The sequence below is a fragment of the Schistocerca americana genome, unplaced genomic scaffold (assembly GCF_021461395.2).
Source record: "Schistocerca americana isolate TAMUIC-IGC-003095 unplaced genomic scaffold, iqSchAmer2.1 HiC_scaffold_808, whole genome shotgun sequence".
Classification (NCBI taxonomy): Eukaryota; Metazoa; Arthropoda; class Insecta; order Orthoptera; family Acrididae; genus Schistocerca; species Schistocerca americana.
In genome coordinates this window covers 22,501-30,000 of record NW_025726575.1, presented here as the reverse complement: position 1 = coordinate 30,000, position 7,500 = coordinate 22,501, and the positions used below count along the sequence as shown (strand labels likewise).

The 7,500-nt window shown below is 48.2% G+C and overlaps 1 pseudogene; it reads right to left on the bottom strand.

The window, feature by feature from the left end:
* Positions 1-6,257: 6,257 nt before the first annotated feature.
* LOC124591138 overlaps positions 6,258-7,500 on the bottom strand; it is a 2,980-nt pseudogene continuing 1,737 nt past the window's right edge.

Below are 7,500 nucleotides of genomic sequence, written 5' to 3'. Positions count from 1 at the left end.
CCCTATCCTGTGTAAATACACAGGGTAGGGTCCATGTCCTGTGAGGAAATGTATAAGACCTTTACTAGGCTGGAAATTTTTGTACTTTAGTCTTTCTTTTATATTTGGAAATATTCTGTAAACCCTTCTTGCTGTTTGAGAATTTTCCCATTGTTGTTGCCATATATTTGTTATTTCTTCTTTTATTTCCTTTTTACTTCCCAGGTGTTTCCCCATGATTTCCCTGATTTTGTCAAAATTTCCCCTTTTTAACCAATAGTTGGCTGCTTTTTGTCTTATTAATAGGTCTAATGGGCAGAGGCCCATTATAACTAGTAATCCATCTGTTGGTGTTGTGCCAAATGCCCCTATTGATCTTAGTAGTATGTTTCTTTGAATTCTCCTCACAGCCATGGAAGGCTTCAGAAGGCGCAACCTGTGGGCCCACAAACTTGATCCATATCCCATTATTGACACTAGCAGGCTGCCGTGGTATAGTTTGATGACATTTGGCGGTAAGTGAAATCTTTGCTGCCCGATCCTTATTAGTTTATGCATTATCGCTAGTGTCTTTCCTCCTGTTTGTTCAATATGGGTCCTAAAATTCCATCCTTGATCCAGGTAGACACCCAGATATTTACTTACATTTTTTCTTACTACAATTGCGTTGTCGATCCTGATTGACGGATCTCTTGCCATTTTCCCTTTCAGGAGCATATAGTTCGATTTTTGAGGCGCAATTGCCATTTTAGAATTCCTACACCAGGCACTCAGGATATCCATTATGTTTCTACTTCGCCCTTCTAGTTGTAGTCGGCTATTACCATGTGTTAAGATTAGCAGGTCGTCCGCGTATGCAACGGCTCCCAATACTGATGCTTCCTGCTGCAGGGAATGCAGCAACGGCTCCATATTTATATCCCAAAATACGGGGCCGCAAACTGATCCCTGTGGACATCCTTTAGTGATGTTCTTGGTCACAACCGCATTCGGGGACGTCATCTGTACCACCCGGTCTCTACAGTAGCTCTTGAAACATCTGTATAGTGCCGCCGGACACTGCATATCCTGCAAGCAGGTAAACAGCGCCGGCCACCACAGATTATCAAACGCCCCTGAGATGTCCACCATCACTCCTAGAACATATGTGCAGTTCGACGAGCTGACAAGTTCGGCCGCCGTGTTGATGGCGTCTTCCGTCGATTTTCCACGGCGGAAACCGAATTGCCATTCGTGCATTCCTGCCATTTCCCGGTGACCAGTCAATCTCGCACAGAGCAATTTCTCAAGGGCTTTGCCCAAGGTATCTAGCAGACATATTGGCCTGTATGCTTTGTGTTCTGTTGGGTCCTTGTCTGGCTTCTTTAGTATTATTATTTCTGCTCTTTTCCATCTCCTTGGAAAAGTACCTCTTTCCAGACATTTATTATATAGGTTTGCCAGTATCGGGGCTATTTTTCCTTTTATTGCTTGAAGTACCTCAACCGTGACCCTGTCGGGTCCGGGAGATTTTCCTCTTTTTAGGTTTGATATTACGTCTACCACCTCCTGCGGTGAGAAGGGGTAGACCATTGTATTGTTGTTGTATTCTTCTTGTGCTCTCTCTCTTATAGCCGCCTGCTCCGGTGTGTCCTCAGAGGGATCATCATCCGGTAGCAGGGCTTGGAGGAGCACCGTTATTGTTTCTTGTCTGGTTGTGGTCATTCTATTTTCGCCTGGTATTCTTATAGATGATAAGACTGTTGGAGCTCTTATTTTTTCCCTAGCTAACTTGTATGGCTTTCCCCAGGGATCCATTGCCAGGTTATTTCTTACGAAATTTTCCCAGCTTCTTTTTCTAACTTCTATAATTTCTCTTTTATATCTCTCCCTTAGTTGTCTGTATATACGCAGTCTATGCTCCCTGTCTTGTGGGTTAAATGTGCGCTGATACCTGCGTCTTGCCCTGCGCGTAGCCTGACGTAGGTCACTTAGTTCTGGAGTCCATGGTGCCGGGTGCACGCTTTGGACTCTGCTTCTCTTTGGTACGACTGCTTCTATTACTTCCTTTATACTTTGAACTATCTGCTCCGCTGTTTCATCAACCTCGAGATCCTCATCCAGCTCTGGCGGGCTGTACTCCCGGGAGAGTCTTTCCCAGTCTACCTTTTTATAGTCATATTCTGAAAGCCATTCCTGTGGCGCCACATTCTGTTCTGATTTTAGTATATACTTTATTACATTATGATCACTGGTCGTTGCATTCTCCAATACCTCCCATTTATCTATTTTATTGGTAGCCCTGTTATTTGCCAGTGTTACATCTATATTTGTTTTTGCCCCTGCTCTATTTGAATATGTTGGTATCTCGCTAGGTGCGTTTATTATATCTAGATTTAATTCACTTATTGCATCTTCTAATTCCTGACCTTTTTCGTCTTGTTCTCCGCTGTGCCACAGGAATGACTTTGCGTTTGCATCCATTGCTATGATTACTTGATGGCCCTGTAGAGTTCTACATATTTCCTTTAGTTGTTCTAGGTACATAGTTATTGGCTCTCTATACTGACAATATATTGATACTAAATACCACTTAGTGTTTTTGGCGTGTACTTCGATTGTTACAACATGTTCATTTGTAAATTGATTTAATACTATTGTTCTTATATTACTATTTAAAATTACTATTGCAGACATTGGTCTTTCTCCCTTCATGATTATTTGAGCCGTGGCTGTCATTCCTGGGATTTTACCCTCCCGGGAGTACGGTTCTTGCAAGCATAGTATGTCAGCTTTAAGTTCTTCTGCTAATTTACGCAACTCGTAGTTTACTTGTACGCTTCTCATTGTATTAATTTGGAGAACTAAAAGATCCATTACGGATGATATGTATGGTAATGATCTTCTGGCCATGTCTTATTGGGGTCAAATCCTATTCGGCCGTATGTTGTTACCATTTGTATATATATATTTTCCAAATTGTATTTTACGCCTCTTCTTTCGTATACTTGCTTTACTATTTCCTGTAATTGTTCGTGTTCCGTGGGGATTCCGGCCGCGGCTAGCTGAATGCAGTCAACGTCCGCCAAAGCTGGATAAGTAATTCTCGAGCCGTTTGTGTGCCCCACTCTCACTAGTTGGCGTAATGCAGTGGTTAGCAGACCGGGTTCTTCTAGTCTTGCCATCTGCAGTGCGTTTTCGCATATCTTATAAGTGTTCTTTGGGTCCATTGCATTATATGTGTCACTCTTGCTTGACTGATTGTTTTTATCTTTTATATGTTCTGAGTGGTCTCTTTTGGGCGAGCTCGGTCGTCCGTCCTCGCCCTTCATCTGCGTTTTCTTTTCATTAAAAACGGACGACCGAGGTCGTCCGTATTTCTTTCCTATGTTGTTCTTTTCTATGTCTTTGTTTTGTCTCTGTGTTGGTGTAGTGTGTTGTGTCCTGGGCGCCTCTGGTCGCCCATCTCTGCCCTCCATCGGCATTTTCTTTTCATGAAAAATGGGCGACCGAGGTCGCCCTTCTGTTTGTACTTGTGCTTCTTGCGTGTTCATTGTTTGTACTTGTGCGTCTATCATGCTTATTGTTTGTACTTGTACATCCCTTGTTGTATTTTGTTTCTTGTCTTGTATCAGTGTTTCTCGTTGTGTCTTGGGCACCTCTTGCTTTCTATCTCCGCTCTCCATCTGCATTTTCTTGTCATAAAAAACGGGCGACCGAGGTCGCCCTTGTGTTGGTGTTCTTTCAATGGGAGTATTGGCAATACAGTTTTGTGCTGTACATGTTTTGTGTTGATTGTTATCCCGTTTGTTATCCCGTGTGTTTTTTGTTGTTCCCTTATTTTCAGGTTGTTTATCTGTGATTTCTTTTGCATCTTTTTCCCTTGCCCCTACTGCTTCTCTGATTTTCATGCCCCTTAGCGTATCTCTTAGTTGCTTGCTTGGTGATTTATGCTTCTTTCTTTTCTCTTGGGGGTTAATCTCCATAATCTGTCCTTTGTATAAGTCTTCCTAGTAACAGCTGATACGTGGGGCATTCTTTGGAGTTTGGTGCTCTACATTTTCTTTTTCCCCTTCTATTGCATGGTATACATGTCTCAGGTCTGTTCTTCTCTGGGCACTCTTTCTTGTTGTGGTTGTCCGTTCCACAGTGACCACAGGTGGGGTCACCCCAGGTACAGTACTTCTGTACGTGACCCAGATCCATACATCTGTGACACCTGGGTACCACGCAATAATCTTTGACCGCGACTGAACTATACTCCACATATACTCTACCATTTTGTATGAGTTCTTTTCTCAATGTTGGGGAAACCTCAACTACTTGATGTCCCGTATCTCTGTCTTTTCTCCCCATTCTAAATTTTGGTCTAAATTCCTTTTTGAAGTCTTGTGGGCTCATTTTTTCTTCAAAATTCTGAGTGTAAATACACTCCGTTAGTTCCTCTGGTGTCAACCTATTTGACACATCAAATACAGTCATTAATGGCCATCTTTTCTTTGTCCTCTCACATATTACCGATCTCTGTAAATCTTTGTGCCCCATTATTGTGTTCCTATCCTGTTGGGTGGGAGTTTCCACTATGACTGCATTTTTTGCAACTACTACTTTGTTTATTTTGACTTTTGCTTTGGTTGGATTAATTACTCTTGTGAATATTTCCTTCACCTCTTTTACGCTCTGTCCTTCTTTTGGCTTCAAAAATAATGCCACTCCTTGTTTTGCTGTCACTTTTTCTATACTTTCTTTCATATTGATTTGTTGTTTCTGTGGTCCTCCTGCCACCACTGTGGCGTATGTTTTTGTTTTTTCGGCTATTATTTGTTTATTTTGTCGTTCCAGCTCTTGTATCCTACCTTCAAGCTGGCTTTGGGCAATTGCCCATAGGGCCAGCTTGTCTTTTATTTCATTTAGTCTGTCATTGCTCATCTTCCCTTTATCTGTCACCAGTAGCGCATTTATCTCCTTTAGCCTTTCGGCTGCGCTCTTTATTTCATTTTCATCATTCACCTCGTATCGCTCGGAAGTCTCTCTCTCTGTATTTTCCGCCATGATTCTGAGAGAGACCAAAGAGTTGAGAGCCCGTCTCTTTCCCCGGACCGGCTCTTCTGGCATGGGGGGAGGCTAATTGCAGCTCGCTCACCAGTCCCGCCCCTGGACCAAGAGCTTTGTGAGCTGCCGGGTTTAGCGCGCCGTTTCCAGCGCACTAGTCCCCTTCCACGACTGTGCCACTGGGGATTTCACCCGTCCCTCCCCGGCAAACGCCCAGCGCATTCCGGAGAGGCGGATTCACCTCTCGGCCTTCGCCCCCTACTAGGCCGAGTTTCCACCCTAAGGCCTTGGACCCAGCCCTACTCAGGTGCTGGGTCGGTCCCCCAGACTTTCGGGGGTCTGGCCCCATCTAACCTAGCCAGGGACGTGTTACCACGCCCTGGTTTGGCGGAGCATGCCGAAATCCCCGACATGGCGCTGAGCCTTTGCCGGCTCAGGCCACGATCCCTCCCCAGCGAGTACAGCCGTGGGAAGAACTGGACAGATGTTGTGTCCTTGTTGACGCAGCTCCCCCTGCGCCATGCACCCTTTGCTTTCGCTTTGGGTTGGGGGACTTTTAACGTCGTCCATGACGTGAGGAACTGCAGTGGCAGGACCGCAGGGTTCCGGGATCGTCGTGAGACTTACCCTCATACCCCCGCCCCGCCACCGCGCTCAACTCAGGAGAGACAGCTGTTATGTCTCTCGTAACGCAGCTTCCCCTGCGCCATGCACCCTTTGCTTTCGCTTGGGTTGGGGGCATTTAACGTCCTGCCATGACGGGAGTTTTACGTCCTGCCTTGACACACGACAACCCACACCTATCGACGCAGCCCGGAAGGTGTTAAGGGAGTCAGTCCGGGTCTTATATGTGGAGTTTTACATCAACGAGACGGTGCGGCACTCAAACCCGAGTTACGTTCCCCGGAGGGTCTCCACACGTACTGGGGGATCATGACCGACCATGTCTCACCCACCGCTTTTGATAATTCACGGTGGGCCAGTGCGGACCAGTGTGGGTTGCACCCAGTTAAGGGCTAGCCTTTTAACGTCATGCATGGACGGCCCTTCCCGTGTTAGCTTCGCCCCATCTTGTGGGGGTACTGAGCGCCAGGGCCACGTCAAGGCCACGGGATAGGACATTGCGGTCCCCGCCCCACTCAGGTTCCTCTGAGCCCTGCTGAAGACAAATTTTCAGGGAATCAGAGGGTCTCCTGGCGGTTTTAACCCAGTTGTCGGGAGGCAACACACCTCCCCCGGGTGACGCCACGCAGACCGCTTTCCCAGCGAGTAGATAGGGACAGCGGGAATCTCGTTAATCCATTCATGCGCGTCACTAATTAGATGACGAGGCATTTGGCTAGATTAAGAGAGTCATAGTTACTCCCGCCGTTTACCCGCGCTTGCTTGAATTTCTTCACGTTGACATTCAGAGCACTGGGCAGAAATCACATTGCGTCAACACCCGCTAGGGCCATCGCAATGCTTTGTTTTAATTAGACAGTCGGATTCCCCCAGTCCGTGCCAGTTCTGAGTTGATCGTTGAATGGCGGCCGAAGAGAATCCGCGCACCCGCGCGCCCCCGGAGGAGCACGCTAAGGCGGACGCGGCCTCGCAGCAAGGAAGATCCGTGGGAGGCCAAGGCACGGGACCGAGCTCGGATCCTGCACGCAGGTTGAAGCACCGGGGCGCGAACGCCGCGCAGGCGCGCGCATCCTGCACCGCCGGCCAGCACGAGGCCAACCAACGGCGAGAGCAGACCACGCCCGCGCTAAACGCCCGCACTTACCGGCACCCCTACGGCACTCACCTCGCCCAGGCCCGGCACGTTAGCGCTGACCCACTTCCCGACCAAGCCCGACACGCCCCGATCCTCAGAGCCAATCCTTATCCCGAAGTTACGGATCCAATTTGCCGACTTCCCTTACCTACATTATTCTATCGACTAGAGGCTCTTCACCTTGGAGACCTGCTGCGGATATGGGTACGAACCGGCGCGACACCTCCACGTGGCCCTCTCCCGGATTTTCAAGGTCCGAGGGGAAGATCGGGACACCGCCGCAACTGCGGTGCTCTTCGCGTTCCAAACCCTATCTCCCTGCTAGAGGATTCCAGGGAACTCGAACGCTCATGCAGAAAAGAAAACTCTTCCCCGATCTCCCGACGGCGTCTCCGGGTCCTTTTGGGTTACCCCGACGAGCATCTCTAAAAGAGGGGCCCGACTTGTATCGGTTCCGCTGCCGGGTTCCGGAATAGGAACCGGATTCCCTTTCGCCCAACGGGGGCCAGCACAAAGTGCATCATGCTATGACGGCCCCCATCAACATCGGATTTCTCCTAGGGCTTAGGATCGACTGACTCGTGTGCAACGGCTGTTCACACGAAACCCTTCTCCGCGTCAGCCCTCCAGGGCCTCGCTGGAGTATTTGCTACTACCACCAAGATCTGCACCGACGGCGGCTCCAGGCAGGCTCACGCCCAGACCCTTCTGCGCCCACCGCCGCGACCCTC